Source organism: Parasteatoda tepidariorum, chromosome 3 (genome assembly GCF_043381705.1).
Source record: "Parasteatoda tepidariorum isolate YZ-2023 chromosome 3, CAS_Ptep_4.0, whole genome shotgun sequence".
Lineage (NCBI taxonomy): Eukaryota > Metazoa > Arthropoda > Arachnida > Araneae > Theridiidae > Parasteatoda > Parasteatoda tepidariorum.
Window position 1 is genome coordinate 26,210,940 of NC_092206.1, and position 27,416 is coordinate 26,238,355.

The 27,416-nt window shown below is 27.5% G+C and overlaps 1 protein-coding gene across 1 annotated transcript in view; it reads right to left on the reverse strand.

The window, feature by feature from the left end:
- The window catches only part of LOC107444593 (uncharacterized), a 209,311-nt gene that overhangs the window by 144,451 nt on the left and 37,444 nt on the right, over window positions 1–27,416 (reverse strand). The window lies entirely within an intron of this gene.

Below are 27,416 nucleotides of genomic sequence, written 5' to 3' on the forward strand. Positions count from 1 at the left end.
AACATGTCATTTTAGCAATCCAAAAAAACCTATAGAAATCTAACAAATCTCAGCACAGGAAGTGGATTGGGGGAGGAAACAAAGGAGTGGGGAAAGAAAATTCTTGGAAACACCTTGAAGTGACTGTATTTAACGAAACTTGTATTGTTGTTTATTACATCCATTCCCCTGTATTGTTATTTGTTAGATTTTAACAGTGTTCTTGATTTCTCCGAGTTTAAATATTAATCTGCGAGATCCAATCTGTTTACTTTTCTTTGTATTCATTTATGATGAGGATTATAAAAATGCATGTAAAGGGCGTTCTTAACGGAACACCTCCTATTTTTTTTCTTCTAAATACGGGATTTGAAATAAATAAGGATTTATTCTACAAAAGTAACCATTTTAGAAATTATTCGAGTTTAACTTTTAATAGTTTCATTCATACCACACACAAACACAAATATTTAAACTCCAGGGAAACTATTTACAAATGGAATAACTTAAATTTCGAACATCATAATATTCCAAAATCAACTATGCCAAGAATGAAGACGGAATGCGTGTTTTCGTTCCATCAAATACAGCACGACGGAATATATTCCGTTCTCTTTTAGACCGGATTAGCATTTTAAAAGAATATCTTCCGTTTTGGGAGTCCATCATCTTTAAAAGTCAGGCAAAGGAAGGGATGAGAGGGATGTTTGTTCCATCTTTGCGTAAAATTGGAGACCCTCACACGCTGTTCCGGTTGTCAACGTACGTGACAGCCTCTTAATCGAAAACCGGAACCGAGGACAATCCTTCCCATCCTTCATCGTCCGAAACTTTAAAAGTTCTTAAACAAAAATTTATTCCCTTGCTTTGGCGATACATGATGTGAATAGATCTACTACACTTGTCAGAACTTTGAATTTGGATGAATATTCAAATGAATGGTAAAGTGCTCTATTCTGGAGTCATGCATGTAGGTTTATTTTCATTATAATGCTGTCTATTTAAAACATATATCTCCTACAGTAAAAGTATGGTATTACATGAATAGCACTTACTATTTTTCAATAATCATTAATTTACTATCATTAATTTTTATGGCATTTACTATAAAAATGTATCAAAACTTATTGCTGTTTTATTTTTAAAAAGGAATATTTATTGTTAAATGGTAATACTTTTGCAATGTAGAAAGACAGAATATTAAAGTTACTTAACACTAGGTTGCCTAAAGGAAGTTATTTTGACTTATTTTTTATTTGTGAAAAATGTACAAATAATAATGCATAAACTAATATTTTCTTTCCAAATGAAGTAAATTTTTTTATTGTTAATATTTACTAATAACTTGTTATATAACTGTAAAAAATGTAAAAAATATTAAAAAATAATTAAACAAATTTCTTTACGCATTAGTTATTCTTTCACAATGCAGTCATTTTGACTGCTTTTCGGCAATATAGGTATATACTAAGTTTCAGTCTAGTGTTAACTGCTTTTATATTCAAAGCAGTACTTTATTTCAAATATTGTAGAAATATAATTTTAATATTTGTAAAATGATTTCGGAATATTATTATTTTTTCGTAACGTTGAGTATTTGTTAAGTGATAACGTACTTGTTATGTAGCACAGCGTGATAATAAAGATAAATATTCGCTATTGCAGAAACATTCTTTTTACATAAAAACTTGACGTGTATAACTTAAAATATTTAATTTTAAAAATTGATGAAGTTTTACGTTTTAACAATGAGTTTCAAAATGATAAATATATCTGAATTCAATACATTTTTGGGTAGTATTTAATTTGAGTCCAATGAATTGAAATAAAATTTTGCATTAGTGGATATTTGTATAAAGTAACATTCTAATGCATTAATCACATAACGGCTAATTAAATATAGTTTAAACCCCTAACAGTGTTCTTATAATTAGAGGTGAAGCGAAAATGAAAGAATATATATACAGTAAAGAAAAAAAAAAGTACCTAAAAGTTTCAAAATTACCTCAATTACATTCATTAAACAATATTTTTTTTTCATTTCCAGAGACGATGATGGCTTCAACATCTCAATCGATTGGTAACCCAAACCTCATCAGCTAATCGAGCTGTTGCCACATCTGCATTTGAAATAGTAACAAAAAGCCTTTGTGAGAACATCCACAACGCCTGTCACATCGGACAAAAGATTCCGCCAGGGCAAAAGAGCCACAGGAACCAATTTTTTTGGAGACTCCATTATTTATACATATTGTTTCCGAAATAGCCTTGTTTAATCTTTTCATCCAATTAAGCTGTCAGATGCGAGACACTCTTTTGTTTGAGTTAGTTGGAAAGTATTGCGTTTCTTCTTGTATACTTTTATTCTCTAAAGAGATGTCTCTAAGTCTGAGAGATATAAGAAGAAAAAAATAAGGTGCCCATTGAAAAAAAGCTAACCCAAGAAATATTTTGTAAAGGAATGAATAAAGAAAATTAATCGATTATGTTTTTTTTTATTCATATTCAGTTACTCCATAAGCTAAATGAGATACATTGAAGTAAGTTGAACAAGAAGACTATTTGAGTGGTGAGTTGAAACAAATTGCCTTAAAAGTAATTTTCTAAGCTAATAGTTTATTTGACCTTTTGTCGAACAATTTTTATTAAGCCTATTTTTCATACTTTTTCATTATGTTTTATTAAATTAGGTCAAAATAAGTGAAAAATATTATATTTAGCTTTTTAATAATTTATTGCTATGAAATACAGCATGAATCATCGGTGTCTTTTCTCCGTTTAAGGTAAAATCTTTCAAACACAGCTGACTTCCAAACTATAATTTTTCATATTTGCTGTTATTCGGATATAAACGAAACAGTTATTCATCATTGAAATTTTTTTATTTTACAAAATCACTTATTAATAAATTATTATTAATGAAATAAAAATAATGAAATTAAATTATTGATATGAATGGAAAAAAATGAAACTACATTTTAGGATTTTATGTTTCAATACAAACAATTCCGATAATCTAATAGATTTCTTTTATTAACTATCAGGCTGTTTAGAAAGTTGGATATACATTATGCAGATAATAAAACATCCTATCCAAAAACCACTTTCGTAAAAAATTTTTTGAGAAAGACTAACTTAAATGACATATATACTTAAAGAAATTAACTTGAAAATCATTTACAAAAAAAGGCGGAAATTACAAAACTCTAAATTGATTTCAGAAATGTATCATGCGATTTAGATTTAGTATGCAATTAAATCAATAAGAAAGCGATATAAACCCTTCGAGTCAGATGGGACACTGGTGCCCCATTAAACATTTTTTTGATGCTCTAATTACAAGCATTATAAAATATATTATGGTACTTTTTAATTAAAGGAAATAGTCTAATACTTACTAAAACATATTGTTAGATTATCGATATTATATATTTGTACCAAAATATAAAATCAAAAAAAAATTAGTTTGACATTTTTTTCAAAATATATTAAATTATTTCGTAAAATAAAGAACTTTCAATAATGAATAACTTTCTCTTATATCTAAATAACTGAAAACCAGTGCAATTTTGAAAAATTATTGTTCAGAGGTAAGCCGGGTTTGGAATATTTAACCAATAGCGCAGAATTATTAAAATGTGAAATATAATATATTTCACTTACTTTGACCTACATTAATACAAAATAATGAAAAAAGTATAAAAAATATATTTAATAAAAATTCCACGTCAAACGGTTACATATTGCTCTTATCTTTAGGACACAGACATCTAAATGCCTCTAAATCTTAAAGGCAGCTATTTAAAGTTTGATAAAAATCGTCTATATTAATTCATTAACATTCAAAAATACTTCATTTTGATTAAAGTGTAATGACTAATATTTATATACAAAACAGAGCTATTATATATTCGAATCTTTTCGTAATTATTGTAAAATCAACTTACATACATAAATATAATTAAAGGAATATTTGCGTAAGGCAAGTTTCTTCCTAACCCTCAAGTCATTTCAGCGAGGGAGTATTTGATGTATTAGTTTGCTAAAACAAACTGAAACGATACTACTTCTAAAACAAGTAAACAGAACTCTAAAGGAAAAACAATCTATCAGATACAGTCAGTAGCAAAGATTCTTTCCAAAATTCAGATCGATAAACTCCGAAAACAAAAATCTAGATTTGGAGAATATAGCGAGAATAAGGAGAGAATTTCTAAATATCGATTTACAGTATTAGAATTTGAATCGAAACAAAACAAAACTTTTAGGATTGTGATTATTTGTTTAACGGAATTATACGATAATTTATAGATTAAATACATGCGAGCGGATAGTAACATAATATGTTTGCAACCTCGATAAGTAAACATGGAGTTAAAAATCTTTCAATAAAGAGAATTAAAGAAAAGGTAAACAACTATGCAAGATAGTTCATATGTATCTTTCCAACTTAGATGTGAGATCAGATCTTGGAAAAAAATGATGTTCGGCACACGCGTCCCAATAAGTTAACTTCAGTGGAAAATTTTCATATTTTTTGTTACATCTTTATCTTATTTTTTAACAAAAAGTAAAGTTTGGAATAGTAATAATATATTGATAAATTATTCATATTATGAACATTCTTGTGTAAAGTTTGGAATATAGTAGCAATAAACATAATACATGACATATTATAAAACAGTTTGAATGATTAGCACTTTGAATGCCACGGTAATTTTACATGGCTTGCCCGTCTGACCAAACGGTAAATAACTACAAACTAAATTTGCAATTATTAGCGTAATTTGCTAGTTTTTCAAAGCGTAATTTGCTAGTTTCTGAAAAAAGTGGTGAATTTTATAAGCCTACGAATTGTTTATAAATAGTGGTGGATAAAAATCCACTAAATTGAATTTATTAAACCAAGAATCACAATTAATAAACTACCACTTGAAAATATTTATTCGCTGTCCGGAGCAAGTTGGCATCTCTGTGTATATAAATAAAACTATTTTTGTGTGTTCTATATTACATTGATTTCTTCAAACCATTTTAGCAACGATAATAATATTAAAAAAAATTAAAAATTTACTCGAATTATGTGTTTCTAATAATTTTGGCCTCGCCGGTTACCGGTGACTCACATGTCATTCAACGTGTTAATTTTCAATGCGCTAGTTAAGTTTTTTTTTAATATTATATAAAAAAATTAAACAAAGATTTATTGATTTACATTTTTAATAAATTATAAAGATTATGATTTTTAATGAATTATGAAGATTTTAATAAATTATAACCGTTTAATAAATTATAAAGAAGTTTTATTAAATTAAGTTTACTTATAAATCTAAATTCAGTTTTTATAATGTACTGTAATGGTAATCATTTGTAACAACTTTTTAATTCATTATTTAGATATAAACTTTCAATATATTTTTGCAACTGCAAAAAATTTGAAGAAAATTAAATTTATAGACTTGGACATTTTAAACCAATGCAGTATAGATTTCAAAAATTATTTTTGTCAAAGAAGAAAAGAAACATTAATTGCATGAGTTAAATTTAGTAACTAAATCAGTTATTCAGAAGTTTTATTTTAAATTACAGAAAATTAAATTTTTTATTATTATTCAATTTATTGAAAATGAATAATAAAAATCCCAAAATTTCGTCACCTAAAATAAAACATATTGATTAATTATCCGCTTTTCATTATTGACTTACATAGGTTCTTTAAATAAGGCTTAATATAACATCTTTATACTGTTTAGATATATTACAGATATTAAATAAAAAATACAGTGAATAATAATGTATTTAGAGCCTTTATTTTGAAATCCTATTCAAAAATTCGTGGCAAAAATTGAAAATCAAACAAATGCAATGGCTATCAACAACTACTGATAAATCAACGAAGATAAAGATGCGTTTTTAAGGCGAAAACATACCAGTCGATTAGTTGTCAGGGGTGTCAGCCAGAAGATATGAGCTATTCATTTTGTCACCGAGTTCCACAATATGCATAATAATCTAAAATATGCAATCTTCACACCTCTGCACCCCTATTTGATTGAGCTTTTTTGATTCGTCCTTGTTGGCTGCTAGCCAGTTTTCCATGTTACGCGTGGGCTATCAATAGTTTCAGTCAAAGCATTTTCAATATGAACAAAAATTTATTATGAAAATATTTTATGTAAATTGAAATATTTTGCAAAGAATAAAAACCTAAAATTTCATCATATAAAGTTTAGAAAAATCAGTAATCTCTTCACTTTTTATTACTGGCTTTTTATAGATTATTTTAATAAATCTGGCGAATGAAAATAAGGAACATGTTCCAACCACAATGAAGATGCATTATGTTTTCTCCTCATCAATTCTTACATAACCATTATGTTTATTGAAGCAAATGATTGTGCTATTTTCGTTGACTCTAAAAGAAATAGCTCACAGAAAATTACTTTCGTTTTTAACAGCCGTGTAATAAATCAGCAGCATTTATTTCAAAAAGAATAAAAAAAAAGAAAGCAAATTCACGGAAAAAGAGCGAAGCTTCCAGAAATTATGTAACGTATTCAAATTCATTCATTGCTTACTTTTCGCAATTTTTCTACTCAGAAACCTAAATGTATATTTCGAAGAAAACTAAAAATTATTCTTATGTAGAATAAACTCCTGAATTTTAATTTGAAGATTAGGAAGATGAAAAAAAAAATTTATTTTCTTGAAAATGAAACGACCAGTAAAAAGAGCTGGAGTTATGTAAATCAGAAAAAGGTGAAAAAAATTTCGCAGAAAAAAATTTGTTTCTTGAAATAGATGGTTTTGTTGGAAAATGTAGGAAAAAAATACTTATCAGTGCAGCATTTCACTCAATAAAAATTTAATTAGTTTAAGAATTAGCTTTTTTTTTATACAAATTTAAGCACAAAGGATTTTTTTAATAAGTATATTTCATTGTTCATTTTTTATAAGGAATTTAAATTAGGTGTCGTTTATAAAGTAGCTGTTAATTCTTTTTTTCACAATCACACGCATATGAGATTATGCGTGTTTACAATGACGTATAAATAGCTTATTTTGAAGTAATTCTCACGTGAATTTAACTAAAATAATTTGTGGTCATTATCAGTTTCTCTTTTAAAAATACAACTCGAACATTTGCTTTCACTAGATGTCTTTGATATTTTTAATATTAGAATTTAATAATTTCCTTTTTGATTATTTACGTGTTTTACATTTCTCTCACCATATTCTTAATGTATTTGCATACACTGTTTGGATCAGAAAACTAAAAGTTTAAATTTATTTGCAAAATAATTAAAATTAGAATCAGCTAAATCACCAATGAATTACTATTATCTTTAATTGCTTTTATATTTTAAATTCTTTTCTAAATCACCAATATTATTTGTTTGAAAAATGCATTGTTTTCACACGTTTTAAAGATAGGAAAAAAATTTACAAATATATTTTAAGCTTTTTTTTTTAATTTTTTATATTTTTTAAAATTTACAGACCTCCTCTCATATATATTAATCATAAGTAAAAAATAAATATATTAAAAAAAGTGGCATTTATACGAATTTTATTGAAACGGATTTATTGAGTTTCTTCTAAGTAAATAGAAATACTGAACATGTAAATTTACAGTATAATCATATTTTTTTAAATATACAGATCTCTTCTCATATATATTAATCATAAGTAAAAAATAAATATATTAAAAAAAGGGGCATTTATACGAATTTTATTGAAACGGATTTATTGAGTTTCTTCTAAGTAAATAGAATACTGAACATGTAAATTTACAGTATAATCATATTTTTTTAAATATACAGATCTCCTCTCATATATATTAATCATAAGTAAAAAATAAATGTATTAAAAAAGGGGGAATTTATACGAATTTTATTGAAATGGATTTATTGAGTTTTTTCTAAGAAATAAATAGAAATACTGAATAAGTAAATTTATACGGACCCCGTAATTACTTCTCAGAAAAAAGCATTGGTCCAATATTGGGTCAAACCACCTGCGAAACTAAACTTTTTATAGTTTGTAAATACGCAATTACTGGCTTCAAGATACCGTTTGATTACAAGAGATCGTTTGATAGATTTCTCCGTTAAAATCTCCGAAAATAATCAATTGAAGAAAAACTTATAAAAACAAACAAGCCAAAAAGCAATCAAATCTTTCAACGGAAAACCTACGACCTTGTTGATACCTACGACAATTACTCCCACTCTGTAAAATAAAGTCATTATGTGCGAAAAAAGTAAAAATTTTTCAGTAGACAGTGTTGTGGTATGTAATTTTGCTTTAAAATAAACATCAAATACGAACCCCGTAATTACTTCCCAGAAGAAAGTGTTGGCGCAATGTTTGGTCAATTAACCTGCGAAAGTAAATTTTTTGTAGTTTGTAAATATGCAATTACTAACTTCAAGATACCGTTTGATTACAAGAGATCGTTTGATCGATTTCTACGTTAAAACCCCCGAAAACAATCAATTGTAGAAAAACATAAAATAAAAAATAAAAAACCGAAAAACAATAAAAACTTTCAAAGGAAGATACCTACCCCAATTACTGCCCAACTGTAAAATGAAGCCATTATGTGCCTAAAAAAGTTTAAATGTTTTCAGTGGACAATGTTTTGGTACGTAATTTCGCTTTAAAGTAAATATCAAATACCAAGAACTGTTAAATTTGTTTAAGGAACTTAATAAACCATAAAGTTTTCTGATTCAAAGTCACTCTGGATCAAGCAACAGTTAGCTGCACTTTTTCAGTCGACCGCAAAGAAAAGTTCGGTCATGGCCATCATTATAAAACAGATTCGTCTAACTATAGGTCCTGAAAAAAACATGGAACCCGTTATGCACTTTGAATATTTACTGGATACTGCAATTACAGGATCATCATACTGATGGAGTTTTACCATAAGTATCGTTATTTGTAAGGCTGATATCTTTGATAAACATGGTGATGACCAGTCTTGCATAACAAATAGAGAAAGAAATTGTGACCGAATGTCAACTTAAAGCGGATGGTAAATTGTTCAGAGAATTCTTATTTTGTTTTTAGTTCTACTCCTTGCGGTATTTTTTTTTCTATGGAAAGACCCTCGCGTGCAAATGCTATTTTCTTTTTGCACATTTTTGTAAGGTTTTATTTTCCTTATTTTTTCCTTTTATTTTGCCCTCAGAAATGAAAGAGGAAGAAAGGAAGAAGAAAGAGGATTTAAATGAATTCCGAAACAGAAATTCATCTTTGTAGATCTTTTTCTCGAAAAATGGGTGTTTTTTTATTTTATTTTAGTATTCCCTTTTTTTTAGATTTTTGCATCCTTTCTCTCCCAGAAAACCCTGAGATTTATTTCTTTTCTGGGTATCAGATGAGTTTGCGCAATTTATAAGAGAAAAATGATTTGAAAGATAGCTTTGGAAGCAATTTTTTTCGTTCATTGTTGGTTGAGTTACCAAAGGCAATTCTAGAATTTAAGAAAAAAAGTCATAATAAATTGAGAAATTCGATCCGGTTCGTTGTCCGTTTCCAAAATAAATTATTTCGGTTTCGGAAATATTTTATGCATATTAACTCTTCCCCGAAGGCAAATTTTCTTTAATGCTTGATAGAAAGATTACGTCTCTTTTTTATCTATATATTTTCCAAATTCATATAGTCAACAGAAAGAAATTATTTCTGTATTTCGGATTTAGAAATATGTTTGTTTTTTTCATTTAATGCTACTTATCAACCGCGAAAAAATACAGTTTTCAGTTCTTATACACCTAGTTATCATGGTTTTTATAGAATCTATTATTTACTTCCATGTATTTTAAAAATATAAACAATTGATAGATGCATTTGTCGTAGGCTAGTTGGAAAATTCTGCTCTTCTCAAACTGCGGACGTCATCTGTAAGGCTTATTATTACAGTGATAATTACTAGTACATTGTAAAATAACTTTGACAGTTAGTAAAGAACTAAATTTTCAATTGATCTAAGACATTTTCATACATGCATTAAGAAAAGGGAAATGTCTAAACCAATCGATTTTCAATCAATCACCAGCAGTTACTTAACCCAGATGGGACAACGGCGTCTCTCTCATATTTTTTTTCTTGAACTTTCTTACAAACAAAATTATACTTTGGTATTTTTTAATTTTAAAAAACAGTCGAATATTAACTAAAAAATCAGTAAGATTATCGAAGTTATATTTGAATTAGCATCTAAAATCTAAAAAAAAGTTTGATTTCTTTTGATTTATATTCAAAATTGTATCAATAATTGATTTTGTTAATTGAAAAAATTTCAAAGAGGAATAACTGTTACTCTTAGATCTAAATAATTGCAAATAAGTACAAATTAGAAGAAAAAAAATGTTTGGAAGATTTTATTCTTAACGCAGAAAAAGACACCGGTGTTTCATGCTGTATTTTATGACCACAAGTTACTAAAATGCAAAATATAATAATTTACACTTACTTTGACTTATATTATTACAAAATAATGAAAAATGTTTGAAAAATATATATATTAATTCTGCATCAAAGATTTAAGAAACAGATGCTTGGAACCTTCTTAGTATATTTGCACAAAGATATAGAGTAACATAAAGAAATATCGAAAAATATTTATTTAGTATTAGGAGAAAGGACCAAAAGACAATGACGAAGCTAAAACTTCAAATAAAAATATTCGATGACATCGTGAAAATAAAACGTTTAAAATGACTTAGGACTAGCCACATAAAAATATATTCAATTGCCGGAGTAACAACACTTTGAATTATCTTCTTGACCAAAAAAAAGACCACAAAAAAGAAGGCTGAGGAAAGTAGAAATGCAACAGGCTTGAATTGAAGGATCAATAAGAAGATCAAAATAATTGGAGAACGTTGGAGAAGACCTTTATCCAGCAGTAAATTGATAATGCTTGAAAAATATTAAAGCATATGTTACAAACCGATGTTTAAAATCAGGCATTCAATAGATTGCCGATTTTTAACATTGAAATTGGCTTTCTATTAATTTTATACTTGATCAAATCAGATTTTGATCAAGCATGAAATGCTTAAGAGAATGCCAAGACATTCTACAGCTTGACCCATTACAATCCAATACATTTCGAAATAAATATTTTTCACATTATCTAGACATTCTATTGAAAGACTAAGAAATTACAAGCATGTCCTATGACTAGAAAAAATGCATAATAATTCCCATATTTCTTATTTAGCCTAAAAAGAATCGTCCTAGGGATATTCTATACAATGACTTGAAGCATTCACTAGAATGATGACATTCCAGGCACTGAAGGTAACATTAACACAAAAACAGCGATTATTACGAGATTCCGGGAATACTGAATTTAGATTTAGGACATATAGTCAACTGCAGTTTTGTAATTATCCCCTGAGAGTAAAGAATAAAATTATACGAAATTAAATATAAAAACTACATTTGGGTAAGTAAAAACTCATGGAAATAGCTAATGAAAAACAACAAATATTTATAATTACGAAGTGAAAATTACAAGAATTTTCATATTTCATGCTTACATAAAGAGCATTTGCCATGGCATTCTATACAATGACTAGGCAAAATATACAATATTTCTCCTATTTCATATTTTGCTTAAAAGTACCATGAATTCTATATTATGGCAGTATTTCATACATTGAAGGTAACAAACCAATTAAGAGAGATTATTACGGAGAATCCTATTTTAAGTATTACATTTAGATTCAGGTCACAGTTTTGTAAATGTATGAAAAACTACAGCAAAACAAATATTAAAACTTCATTCCGCAACAAAGATCACAGTCAACAGAAAAAGATCTAGCAGAGAAGCTGGTGAAAGAAATGTTCTAAAAAAAGAACAAGAAAAATAAAAAGGGGAGCTGGAGGTAGTTTTTTTTTCCACACGTGAAGTGGTATAGAAAGGAAAATAAGATTATATCACCCAGCTAGGTCTCAATGGAGCACAACAAAAATCAAATCATGTTCGTGGTGGAGTTGCATTTTTTTGTTTGTTCTTGGTGACTTGTCAATGTGAAAATATACCAATCTTAAATCCAATCTAACTTCTACTGCTCTCGAGAATTTTCTTCTAAAGATAAGGAGAACATTCGGCTGACCGTGAATGTAACAAGAAAATTCCATATTATATCACGACTTGGAAATGTAAAATACGTGCAATTCTTAACGATTTCTACGGTACACTTTGAAAGCTTTTCTTGCAGTTTTATCAATCATATCATACTGAAAGGTTTTGGGAGTTTCAAAAAATATTTTTACTCACATTTCAATGGTATATTTTCTACATTTTTATATCTCTGTTAGATATGGTCTTATTTATACAGACTCATTTAGTATGTATGGTTTACTTTTAGATAACTTTTGCAAATATAAGACTCAGTATGAGGATGTTTGTGGTGATGACGATTTCTACAGCATTCTTTGACTACTTTCCTTACGGTTTTAAAAGGAAAGCTTTCCTTATAAAACCTTTCATAATAATTCATAGAATAAATCATAATTCATAGAAGAAATCATAATTCATAGAAGAAATCATAATTCATAGAATAAATTATAATTCATAGAAGAAATCATAATTGTAGAATAATATTATATTATGTATGGACATATTTGTTAATCTGGAAATTTCAGTATTTTCAAAATATTCCTAACAGTAAGCCTGTTTTCTTTTTTTAAAAAAAAGAGTTGCAATTAAGATATGATGTAATTATTGTAAACGAGACAAAGCATTTTCACCTCATCCAATAAAATATTTCTCATAGGTTATATGAATAAACCATGCTAGAGTTCTATATACTGAACAAATACCGTGACAGTCGCCTTTATTCCTCTTTAATCGCTTCGTAACTAGACATAGCTTAGCTCACTCACCTTAGACATAGACGTCTGGTATTCATGTTTGATTATTATACTCAGGCAGTAAACTTATGTATCTTAAGTCGTAAAAAAAATAATATACAAAATATAGTTTCGAAAAATCATTGTTCTCGACGAATACAACGTATAACTTTCAACATTTCAAACAATATTAGAGTAAAATATTAGAATGCAGAATTTCTATATTAGCTTAAAAAATATAAATTATTTTTCCTTATTTATTTCAAATTGTTGTTTTTAATAAATTTATCGTACATACTCGTATTTACATCAATTTACTTAAGGTGAAACTGTAAAGTTTGCAAAAAATAAAAAAATAAAACTTGCGATTTGGAATAAAATCAAATTTGGATGATTTTGTTTTCCAATTTATGAGTACGGCTCGTTATGGATAATTATAAAAAAATAAGCTTCAAACATTGTACCATATACGTACTAATTTTGTGAGTTCTTGGTTTTTTTAGTATAATCTATTCTATTATATATAATTCTCTTACGTGGCTCCCAAATTTTGGCTGTATTTCTTTTCCGCCGATGGCAACGTTTGCTTCGTTTTGAAAACACCAAAGCATTCTGAATTTTAATGATGTGTTTCTGATCTAATATATATAATTCTCTTACCTGGCTCCGAAATTTTGGCTGAAGTACTTCGTACAACTAAATAAGATTCTTTTCACAACAGTTAAATATTTACTTTATTTTCTTCATTCATAGAGAAAACAGTCGGCAAAGAATTCTGTTAGGTTAAAAAACATTTCGCTAAAAAAATAACAAATTCTAAAATAAATAAAAATAAACAACTTAAAAAATAAAAATGCTGTTGCCAGCCATAGAATTTTTTGAAAGTTAACTTAGCAACATAAATCAAAATGACTTAAGCGCAACTAGATCAAAATTATGATACCTGAGCGCTTGACGTAACAAATCCTTCAATTCTAAAAGTGTTGAATCGCCAAATGCCCAAATTAACAATTCTGAATTGTTAATTGGGTTCTCAAAGAAATTCTTATTATTGTGTTCTCAAAGAAATTCTATAAAAAGTTTTAAATAAACAACCTACTTCAACTGCTTCTTGAAGAACTTGGCTCATTGATTAAAAATATTGTTTTAATTTTACAATACTTACTTTGAGGACTTAAAGTTGCTTTGTGGTTGAATACTGACATTTAGAAATGTGTACATAAAAAAATAATATTTAGAGGTTAAGAGTTGCCCAGAAAAATTTGAATTGTTGACATTGAACTTAACAATGGAAACAATCGTTTTTGTGAAAAATTAAATTGTATTGTTGACATCAAAACTAAAAATATTGTGTTTCAACTTAACAATACTACCTTAAGTTATACTTTAGAATTGCCTCGGAGAAATTTGAATTGTTAGCAATGACTTAAACAAAAAATTTTATTTTAAATGACAAATACTATACTATAATTTTAACTTTTTCTATGACTATACTCATTTTATTACTCTTTCCTTTGTTTTTTATACATTTTATTTTTTTGTGATAAAATAAAAAACTTATAGTTGTTCTGCTTCTGCACACTGATGAAAACACAAAATGATGGGCTTCATCAACAATCAAAAATATGTACATTTATTTTACAAATTCCATTTTATTAAGGTGGCTCCCTTCAGAGAATTAAAAATACAAAATTATCTTCTTCAAAGCCGATGTTTTACATCCGGCGTTCAGCGGCAGACTACTATTTCATATTGTTTTACAACACATGGGAAAGACTTTAAAACAAAACTTACAACAGTTACTTTTTTCAACAACTGAAATTTAAAATTGTGTGATTAAGAAAAATATGTGAACTGTTTGCAATTTCAAATTACTATTGAAATGTACANTTAAGGTGAAACTGTAAAGTTTGCAAAAAATAAAAAAATAAAACTTGCGATTTGGAATAAAATCAAATTTGGATGATTTTGTTTTCCAATTTATGAGTACGGCTCGTTATGGATAATTAAAAAAAAAAATAAGCCTCAAACATTGTACCATATACGTGCTAATTTTGTGAGTTCTTGTTTTTTTTAGTATAAAGAGGATAAAAATGTCTACAGTAAGATAAAAAATGATTTATTTAAGTTTAGCACAATCAAGGCAAATTGAATAAAAAAAAAACCTTTTCCGAAAACCTCAATCTGTTGTTCCCTCTTAAGGGTAAATGGTAAGGCTCCATGCTAATCTACGGAAAATTTCCGGAATCACCTTATTTATTAAATAACTAATTCATATTTTTAATTATATTTAAATTCATTTTATTCATTGACATACGTGCTATTGAACTATGTTACCAAATTTTAAGGTTGAAAGTAATTTAAAACTTCTTCAAAGTTCACATTTTCAAAACACCAATTAAACCATAACATTTAAAATTCGATAACTAAGTTTAAAAAAACACTCTTTTAAAGGGAATAAACTTAAACAAAATAATTTAAAAGTTTTAACGAGTTCCTGAATAAATAAGGAAATCCCAGCCTTATAAATCTCTGTTAACATGGAAGTAAATTCCTTCAATTGTCTAAAGGAAAACCTTATGAAAGAAAGATAGAACTGATAATAGGTAAAGTAGTTTATTTTTATCTGATCTTATTTTTACCTTTGAGCCTTGAAAGTTTTTTTAACCCGGATAATGAGAAAAAAAACTTGATTAAAACCATCAGAATGTGGCAAAAATTACCTTGGTTCTGGCTCGATGGGAACACCAAAAATCTCGATAATTTTTACCAAAGCGCTTTGGTAATGATTTTGGTAAAATTAGCAATAAAATGTGGCTTTATAATATGATATAATATTTGGTAAATGGAGTAAAGTTTGTTAATTTTATCATGATACCTTAGAGCATGACATGAAAACCACTTGTTTGGTTAAATTTACTTTTTAATTAAATGTGCTGTAATAAGAATTGTAATTTTAAAAACCTGATTTCCCGGCAAAACGCTACCTATATGGTAAAATTGTGAAATAAATGGTTTGAATACTGTCTATTTTGGTTTTTTCTTACCAGAATTACGGTTCTTTTTACCAGAATGTTTTCTTTAGTTCGCCTTCACTGATTTCCGTAGGAATAAATAGATTAAAACATGAAATGTCACTAAAAGATCAAATATTGATATTATGTATGAAAAAATTGAATTGCAAAGTTAAAACAATTATGGTCTATTTAAAGAATATACAAGAATTAAAAAAACTAGTCTTGAATTAAGGTCAATATCTAAAGAAAAAAATCAAAAGATATAATTGTTTTAACGTCATGAGCGATAATTCAGTTTTTTGAAAGAGGTGGATTTATTTCGAAAATTCTTTCTTCCAGAATCACTAAATTACTATTGCTTGAGTAAAGCTCGTTGCGAGAATTATTTACTTTGTGCTTTTTTTCTTTGATTTAGTTGAAAGTAACTAAAATTACCTGGCTTATTTCTAAGTTGAGCTGTTGTCCTTTAAAGAAAACAATGGTTCAACAAATATTTTTTTAAAAAACACTTTTTTAGAAACACTTTCTATATTTATCGGGATCATCGAAAAAAGTTTAAGGAATAGGTATAAGAATTTAAAAGATATATATAAATTAAAAATTTTAATTTAATTGAAAACATTCAGGAAAAAAACCCCGAAAATCTCCAAACTATTTCTGATTTCAGCATACTGTGATACATTTTAGATTTTTTTAAAGGGAAAAAAACAATTTTAAATACAGCTTATATAAGACCACACTGATATTTTACCTCTTGATTTTTGTTGATTAACACGCAAAGCACCTTTTTTTCATGGTTAAGCTGTTTTTGTTTTTTAAATAAACAAAAAATTGAAAACTAAATTGAAATTGTGTATGTTTATTTCAATTGCCTTTCCAATTTTTATTTAAATTGATTTCGTGGCATTTATATATATATATATATTTCCATTAAACTATGTAAAATATTCATAATACTTTAAAAAATCATGTTTGTAAATAAAAATAACCATGAAAAAAAAACTCAAATTTATGGTTATAAACTGGCTGCTGGGTTGGTGCAAAACCGTAACATTTACGAAGTAAATACGCAACCTTCACGGTTTCTTACCATGCAAAAACAAGTCTTTTCGGTAAAAATTACGAAGAAAACCCATAATCAGAGGAGTTTTTTCTAGTAGGGGAAAAAAGTTCTTACAACAACGACAAAAGTGTTGTCTCAACAGACTTTTACCGTAACAAGCTTCCTCTGAAAAAGTAATGAAGTAAATCTGCACTCGAATCAGATATTTTAGAAGAAAATTCCGTGTCACTGGAATTTGAACTGACCAGTCATTCCTTGATTCAAACCTAGGGCACTTCATTAGGTGGCGCGTGCTTTGTCATAACACAGAGCCACTGACGCTTAAGTGTTTTGTTAGGAAGAAATTGTGACTATAAAATCGAATCACAGTTTTATTTAAATAATGTTCAAAAACAAAAAGAAATAGCTAAAAAGTAAGAGCAAGTAGAGAAAATAATCGCAAAAGGAATGGAGGGAAGGTAAAGTTATATTGCGGAAAGCAAAACTACATGACTGAAAATGAAATTTCAACTAACGACTTAAGTCATTTTATGATTAGGATGAAAAACGAAAAAAAAAAACATTTTGTCAACAAAATGTTTCAAACAGTTACATGAAGAAATTCCAAAAAAAAAAAAGGTGGTATTTTCTGCAGTGTAAACGAATTGGTTAACTCGAAAAGACTTTTCCTAGAATGCGAAATATTTCATTTCAGTTTAAAACTTAGAAATTTAATTCCGAAACGTTTCAAAATCAAAGTAAACAAAAATTATAAGTTTAAATATAAAAGCCAATACCCCTCCCCCTTTTTTTACTCGACGAAATCAGAACTTAACATCCGACATTCTTCATAAACTTCGTTATCTCTGCGATTCTCAAATTTCCAATTTAACTCGAAATTCCGAAAATTCTTTCTAAAATGTTCCCGTGCTTGTGTTATGAAAGATTTTAAATTCATATCCGATGTTGTATTTCATTGTTAGAATTCAATTCAATTTTGAAATCTGAACTTTCAGAAATATTAACTTGAAATGGCTCAACTGCTTCGTTAGAATAAATCAGCTGCTTTCGTTAAGAAAGTTTTCAAAAAATTGATTTCAGATATTTCATATTGTCGTAAAGCAATTTCGGTTGGTATTCTCGTAACATTTCCTGCAATCACAGAAGCATGGAATTTCCGTAAATGGCAGTATTTGCTTCATGTAAGTTTATCTTATTACAACTAATATTTTATACCAAGTTTTACCAGCTTCTCCTGATTTACCTGAGATCCTTGCATCTAATAAATCAGACATATTTCGATGCATTAAAAATTTGTTTTATCTAAAGCTAATAGATTAAAACTGTTTTAACAATTTTTACTGTGCATCACTGAAAAAAGTGAACATGATAATTTTCGATCTAAATATCAGGCTAAAGGTTTGGAGAGTATGGCCTTAATTACGTAAATTAATTAGTTCACTAGAAGATTAGTGCAAAGAAGATATTTTAAGTAACGAACATTACATATTTTTTCTGTATAAACAGAAATAGTTTCCACGGATTCACCCGGATTGGAGTGAAAATCATCAGCTTAATGATCAGGCAAATTGTTGGAGCATCTGACCTTAAATATGCAAATCAATTAGTGCGGACGATATTTTTAGTAAATTTCTCTGAATAAACAGAAATAGTTTCCAAGGATTCGACCGGAATGAAGTGAAAATCATCAGCCTAATGGTTGGAAGGTCAGACCTTAAATATGCAAATTAATTAGTGCAGAAGACATTTTAAGTAAAGAACATTACTTAGTGTCTCTGAACAAACAGAAATAGTCTTTACTGATTTTCTCGAAACGTATTGAAAACCATTAGCCTAATGATCAGGCAAATTGTTGGAGGGTCTGACCTTAAATACGCAAATCAATTAGCGCAGAAGATATTTTTAGTAAATTTCTCTGAATAAACAGAAATAGTTTCCAAAGATTTAATATTAAAGGTAAAAGAGGAAGTCCAAATTCGGAAAAATGGATTAGCAGAGTGCATTAGAACTGATGCATTTATTTATCTAAATTATCATAATAGCATGTTTTAACAAAAATTGCATTGAAATAAGTCTAAAAATGATTGTTTTATAGCGGAAACGACCTTGTTGAACTAGTGATGCTAGTGTAAATTATAATAAATAGCAGCATTTTGAAGAAAAAAATAGTCAAGTATTTTGGACATAATGCATTTTGTGACCAAACATTCCATTTTTTAATGTGAAGATCACTTTTAAATTTCATGATATTATTCATATGAATCATATTAATAGATATATTATACACCACATAGTTTGAAAGAAAATAATGAATTTAGTTCAGCCACTTTATTTTTTAATGCTTTTCTAAGACATTAAAAATATTGTTCAAGCTAACATTCAAAGCTTTTCTATTGAGATATTTTTATATAAAGATTACAAAAATTTTAGTCTTCGTAAACAATTTAAGCCTGGAAAAGTTCAAAATGAAAATGTTTGAAAATAAATACTTGTGCTCTACGTTCATAAGACAACAAGGCGTTTTCAGAAATTTCTATGGAGATTAAATAAGAAAAGCTTTGCATATTCCAATTTCATTAAATGTAATTTGTAAAAGGAGTTTTGTTTAGCTAATATATTCTAAATTTCAACTTGTAATAAAAGTATGGGATAAAAACCTTATTTAATTTAATTCTAAATAAGTAGGATACCTGAAGGTTAAAGATATATTTTATTGATTTTAAAAAACTATTCCGTTGAGATAGCCGTGAGAAATACAGAAAGACAAAAAAAAGTAACTCTGAGATTCCAATTCAATAAAATTATTGAAAAAATTTGCTTGAAAAATGAATATCGTTAAATTACGAAAACATAAAAATAAACCACGGTCGTAATTTAAATGAGCGATGCTTAGTTCAGTAAACTAGAACGTAACAAGAGTAACAATAAAACTTCTTTTCATTATGATTTACGACATCGTTAAAGAAAATTCTAGGAGTAACATAGATATTTTAATTAATCAGGACTTTTTTTAAAAAAAGTAATGCAAAGCGAAAATGAAAGCTCACACAATTTCATATCTAGACATAATTGCTTAAAATTACAACAAAACAATATATAATGAAATACTGTTATTTAAAAAGTTTTTTTGAACTTTAAATTCTTTTTTGAATTTTATTAACTATAATAACCTTTACATTGCATTAGTTACTGTACTTATTAAATTTTATAATTAATAAATTAAAATAGTCAGCATAAAGTGTATGAATTGCGACAAAAATTATAAAAACATGAATAATTAAAATTCTAATTTGATTAAATTCATTTCGGAAACAATGTTTTCATTGAAAATGTTAGTCATGATTATATAATTAGTTTTGGGACGTAATTTTAATTTAAAATATTATATGTTGGCAAACTTAATTATTAATGATTTCGATTAAAATCAGCTCCTTTATTATTATTCTTAATTATACTATCTTGTTAAAAATTATCCGTTATTATTTTAAATAAAGCTTTGTTTCAATTTTAGATACAAATAAAAAAAAAACTATTTTTATTCATCGTTTGAAAATATTTCTCAATAACATTTTTAATTTAACTTTCTCTAAGTCAACTAACGCAATTCAAAACGAACTACTTTCTATGCCATTTGTTTTATTCTGCAAAGCTTCATAATATTTTAACACAAGAATTTATGTTTTGTCACTCCATGCAGTAAAAAGAAGTAAATTTTAATACATAAATGAATATTACAAATATTTTATTTAAATTTATGATTATCCATGCATATTATTTTTAAAATAATTTAGAAAACTAAGAATTTTTTTAAAAAAAAGTAGTGAAATTGATTTTGATCTATTTTTTTCGAGAGTTTCAAAATATTAAAACTTAGGAAAATTGAAAGCACTGAAATAAAAGTCTTAAACCCAAATAGCATAAAAAATACTAAAACAACAAATTACAGATTCTTACAGAAAAAAACGCACACACATATATATGTATAATGATGATGATAATATTCCTCAGCGAAAAATCTTTCATGTCTTACGTATATTTAAGTATGCGAGAAATCAATATTTATACTTCATACGTCTATAAGTTAGGACAATAAAAACTATACTCCTTACGCATCTCGTTAAGTTTTCGGTCATTACATTACAACATTAATATTCTCGTTATTAATATAATACGTCTTATAGTCTTCATTTTATTAAACGGTGAACAAATAACTGTCTAACGGATTTAAAAAAAAATATTCTGACGAATAAGTAAATGAAAATCTCGAAAATAATTATCATAACGTGAATTTTTCTCGAACAAAACCTTAATGACACTTTGAAAAATTTATTTTTCGGTCAAAGGGCCCATTAGACAGCTAAAAAAATAAAAGATTACTTATAAAAATTCGTTGATGTATTTTTACAAAAGGTACACATTAGAGATACTTTTTTGTTTGTTGGAGATAAAGAATAGAATGCATTTATAGGGAAACTATTTTTTTAACTATGCGAGTAAAAACATTTTTTATGAATTTCATATGTATAACTCATCAATTATAAATTCTTCGCAGAGATTAGTTTTCTTTTATTATACAACTTCGTTACTAAGCAATATTATTCGTTTTAAAATATTTCTTTCGCATACTTATAAAATTAAACTTCCTCAGTTTAACAAGGGAACAAAAGATAAATAATTTCAAGGGAAAACTCGCAAAATGAAATTTATTCCTCTAAAAAGTCTACTTAAGAGAAGAAGGAATAAAACAATTGTCTAGACTTAGTATTAAAAATTATAAAAGAAAAACTTAATAACCAGGACCTTATATAGTTTAAGATCCTACCTCAGAAACGTATTATAATTGTAAAGTTATCATATCGATCTCTGTTATGTAAAAAAAGCAGCATTAATTTTAAATAGTCATTTAATCTCTAGGCGGTTCCGGTTCTTTTCATACAGGAGTGGTACTCTAGAAAATGAACAGGGGGTGCCATGCTTTTTGAGGGAATTAGAGACCCATTGTAAAAACTCCAAATCAAATTACGGTACAAAGTACCGGTATTTTGGGTACATCCTCCATAAAATACATTTTTATCATAAAATATTATATCGTGTAATTTGTTATAATATTAAATATATTATACCGGTTCAGGTATTTTTTACCGTAAAATTAATTTTTACCGGAGCATGTTTCGGAACAAAATATCTGATATACTGTAATTTTAACATTTATAATTACCGTAAAATCACTAAATCATTCAAATTAAATAAATATTGCTGTAAAAATTCCGGTATAATATTTTACGGTAAAAATGAATTTTACGGATAATGCAGTTAAAGTGCGGGTACTTTGTATCGTAATTTAATCCAGAGCTTTTTGCATTGCCGGCGGTCACTTGGAATGCTATTCATGAGTACATGGACAGACATTTGCTGTTTGGCCAAAGTCAAGGAATAAGGCTCAGACATCTCCCGGGCATATTTTGAACTGCATTGATTTGAAATTAAACGAGATTTGTTTCAAAATCACTGCTGCTTTTAGACTTTCTGGAAGTTTATGAATTTCTGGAATTGGTCTAGTTGAATTAGACCACTTGGAGATACTGTAACGGTCATTGAAAAATTTGACAAAAGAGTGTGTAGATGATAAAACAGTAAAGTCATCGCTATTCTATACATAACTCTATACTATATTATTAATGAATTGATGGAAATCTCATGATTTTAAATTGAGCTTTCAATTGAATTGAAAATAAGTTTCAACACATTTGAGAAGCCTCAAACTGCAACATCAGTACCGAATTCGAGTTGGACAAATCATCTCTAATGAGAGCTGGAACTTACCAATGCTTTCTCAGCAGTTTAAGAAATTTAGAAATTCTGTACGTGTTCACTAAAAAAGGCCCTTCATGAATTTGTCTTCTGAGTTAAAAAAAAATAACAACAAGGATACAAGAATGACCTTCATAACAGTAAAACGTGACTATGATAAGTATCTTATTATCGGTGATAAAATAAAAAAAGTATGATTAAGTAAGTAAATTAAGGTATTTAATAAAGTCAGTGAACCTAAGAAATCATTTGATGATCCGAATGATGCTTTGATAAGTTTTTCAACATGGTGCAGTCATTATTGGGGTTAAGGAATCGTGGCTTGGGGTTCTGTGAAGGGCCAACTTTGTCATGGAGCTATCTGTTTTTTACCCCCATGACTATCTTAAATCTATAAATGCGGGACATCGGGGAGAGGTAGTGTGCTAGTGTTGTTAAGGTGGTGAAATTATTAAATCTAATTATTAAATTAGTGTTGATACATATCAGATATGGTGTATTTTATAAGGATGCAGTTGTTTCAATTCGAGCTTTTAGAAAATATTTATACTCTGTGACATACTTGAGGGGTACTGTGAATCAGTTACTTGTGTGATAGTAACTTTGGTGATATTCAGAGTTTGAACACTTTTTGGGTGATGGTAACGTTTTATATTGAATTTTCATGCTCATATTTGCTCATAATAAAGTGGACTACTTATAATTTGATAAATTTTTTTTAGCTCAAGTGCTTATTAAAATGTATCGATAAGTGAAGTGCTTATTAAGCGTTATTTATTGCTTATTAATTAAATTGTATATTTTGAAATTATATTTAGTGTTTTTTATTTTTCTTTTAATTCAGTTTTGTATACATATTTTCGGAATATTCTAGATTCTGAATTTAAAAAAAAGAGCAGATTTAATATATGCTTTATTTAATAATTTAATGTATTACTTTCCCGAAGTTAGTTTTGAGGCATGCTTTTGAAATATTCCATGCTGTACGAAATTCTAAGTGTGTGTAAAGCTAAAACGTATTCTTATTCTTTCTTAGTTACAGTAATTCTTTAATTAAGAACTTAAGATAACAATGTCAGTTATGTCATATTAAAATATTTCTAAAAAAGAACACATTTTCTTCATTAAATGATTTAAACATAGAAAAAAAGTTTCAACCACGTCATTTTTAATTCATTATTCATATCCTGTCAAAGTGCTTTCCGAAATTTATGTTAAACTGAGTTAAATTCATTACAGTAATTGAAGCACTAGGTAAGTGCAAAAAAAAAAAATGCAAACGATTTCAGTAAAACTAAACATTCTAAACAAAACAAAAACTGTTTTAATTAACTGCAGGTAGCCATGTAAGAAAACAAACACTTCAAATGAATATCAAGGGAGTGTTCAGAAAATAAATTCTTGGAAGATAAGAAAGGTCAAATAAAGCTGTTACAAGCTCTTAAAACATGTTGCCAAGAAGAAAAAAATATCTTGACATTATACTTTCATTCAACAACATTTCTTTTGTTCCTTTTTTTAGTTCTCGCTTGACATCTGTCTTCACTCAAATTTGTATAATCAATAATTTCTTGTTTTGCCTTGTCTCAAGAGACACCCAAAGTCTTGAAAAACTTGTTTTGAAAAAAATTAGAATGAAGAAAAAAATTAATTAAACTTCGGGTATGTAGTTTTTTATTGATTTTACTAACATTTCGTTGCAATTAGGCTTGGATTAAAGTTCCTGTTGTTGAGATTAGATTACTGTTGATTGCATGCGTTAAATTATTTACATTTTGTAAATGAAATTATGTTTTTTTTTTTAAACTTCAAATGCCAGTTAATAAATTAAGACATTAAGATTTTAAAAATAATCTAAGTTGACAATTTAGAATAAGTATAACAATGTTTAGTATTTAGAACTCAATTTTTCTAGTGTAACAATTATAAATTAAAAAGTTCATTTACTTTGATAAAAGTTAACTCAATCATGGCTACATTTAGAATGTTACATTAAATAAAACATATGCTTGATATGCTAATTAGTAAAAGAAATTTTCTGAATAATTATTTGAAAAATAGTGATGTAACTGACAAACAGGAATTTACTATAAACATAACAAAGTTTAGTAATTAGTTAACTCCAGAATAACAATTATAAATTAAGAAGCTGCTGTAATTTATTCAAGCATGATTACATTAACAATTTCGCATTACTTAATACATATGCATTGTTAATTAAAAAAAAAACAAGTATGATTTGTAAACTAGTTGAATTACGCTAACAGAAATTACTTAGGTTCTTAGAATTCCGTATGTGCAAGTTATATATCAAATTAAATAGAGAATATTTTATTGAAGGAATTATGTACGGAACATTTTGATTGCGAGACTATACCGGTTTAAGCAAAGAAATAAATGTTCTTAATGAAAGCAGTGTAATTGACAATTAAGTCTTTATTTGAATCGAATTAAACTGAAACAAAATGGTCAAAAATAAGTTCCACGTTGATGTCCTTCATTCATGATCATTAATTATCAAAGCATCCCATGTCCAAGAGTTCGTGGGTTCGATCCAATCCGGCCGCAGACTCCCCGTGCAGTAAATGGTGACTGATACACGTTAAATCTGTCGAGTCGCAAAGTTCTCCATGTTCTCATAACAAATCAATACCTCTGGCGGTACTGGTCCTGGAGTTTCCCCGTGTTCTGGAATGGTTCAAAATTCCAAGGCTACGGAGTTTGAACATTAGTAGTCGTAAACCCAAAATTGAGTCGGCAGTTCAACGACAGATATAAAATTATCAAGGCATATTAAATATAAATATATTTCATAATCTTAAAATAGTTGAAGGAATAAGTCATAATAAATAATATTTTGTGGAATATTAATATTTAGCAAACATATTGCTGGAAAAAAAGTGTATCATAGTAAAAAATGTAACGATAATGGTTTTTATTTTATTTATGTCTTAGAAATTCAATCTAAAACTTAATTATATAGACAGAATTTTCAGTACTTTTGGCTGCAAAAAAAAAAAAAAAATTGAAATTTTATAAAGCCGTCCTATTACTCTCTTTTATTGATCATTGAATTTGAAATATTCAAAAACACCAAAAAGGTACAAAGAAAATGTAATTAGGTTTCTTAATAACATGTTAAAATGTCAAAAATCTTCTTTACTTCAATTTTCAATTTGATGTTAAGCCAACGTGATTCAAATTTAAATTTTTTTTTTCTTAATAAAAAACCTACATTTATCGCGCACGTGGTAGACACCAGAAAAACTGCAGAAGAAAAAAAAACCGGGCAATTTTTTTTTCTTCTTTTTTTTAACAAAGTTTCTGATTCAAATCACGTACGGAACATTTTGAGTAGGAGATTATACCAGTTTAAGCAAATAAATATAAACTGTTCTCAACATACATGATATAATTGATATTCAGGTCCACACACGGAGGGGGATAAACTGAAAAAAAATAATAAATGGTCGAAAATATGTTATTCGTGACATAAGACGTGAAAAATTATGAACGCATATCAATATTACATTACAAAAACTTGCCAACTTTCTAATTTTTAACTCGAGCCGCAAATTACGCTATTTATTTCAACTCAGACGGGTGAAATAATAAGAAAACAATATTTACCATTTATTCCGTTTTTCTTCCTCGATCGAAAGTGTTCTTCACACTTAAATGAATAATGTGTGATGCTGTATAATTATCGAACTGTTTTTTCAATGAGTGTTTTATCATTTTTTGACACAATAGCAACAAAGTAATCATGATTGAGTGTAAGAGGTATAGTGTTAAAGCTTCCATTAATATGTTTGAAAATATTTCATTTGTTAGGAATGATATTTATAAAACAAGCCCGAACATGAAATATAGTGAAAAAGCTAAAGCTGCCAATTACTCAGAAATTCCATTGAATTTTTCACATGAAAACCAACATATTTCTTAACATTGGTACAATCAATGGTAAGCGTTTGTAATATTTTGTCGTTTTTATGCTTCGAATGAAATGTGTATGGTTTTCAGAAAAAATTACCGGAAATTTTATCGTTCATCTATTCGGAAGAAACAGCATTTAGAAAAAAAATGCAGGTTTTTAATATTTTTTATTTTCTAGAATGATAGGTTGACTAGCAGGACTGCGGCGTGTAAGTCATGACAAAAAAAAGTCACTCGTTTTTTTATTATTTATTCTGCTAAAAAAACAATTAAAAAAAACCAAACTTTTATTAAAAACGAAATATTTTTCAAAAACTGAGATAATATGAAAGAACCACATTGCTGGCAATTGCAATGGTATGGTCGGGTGTTTGAACATAATGGAATAGATGTTTTTGAACTTATTAGCCAAAAGAAACAAATTTAAACCTTATAATTTTTTTTATGTGATAAAATTTAGTAAATGAGGTAAAATTTGATAATTTTTAACATGATTCCTTAGCATGGCATAAATTAATTTTTTTGGTTAGATTTACTTTTCATTTTTGTATTTTTTTACTAAATGTGGGATAATAAGAATTATAATTTTGAAAAACAGAATTTCCGATTAAACGTTAACAAATGAATGGAAAAATTACCAAATGAATGTATAAAACACCGAAGATTTTGGTTTTATTACCAGAATTATGTTTTTCTCACTAGAAATACCATTACAGTTGGGTAATTTTTACCAC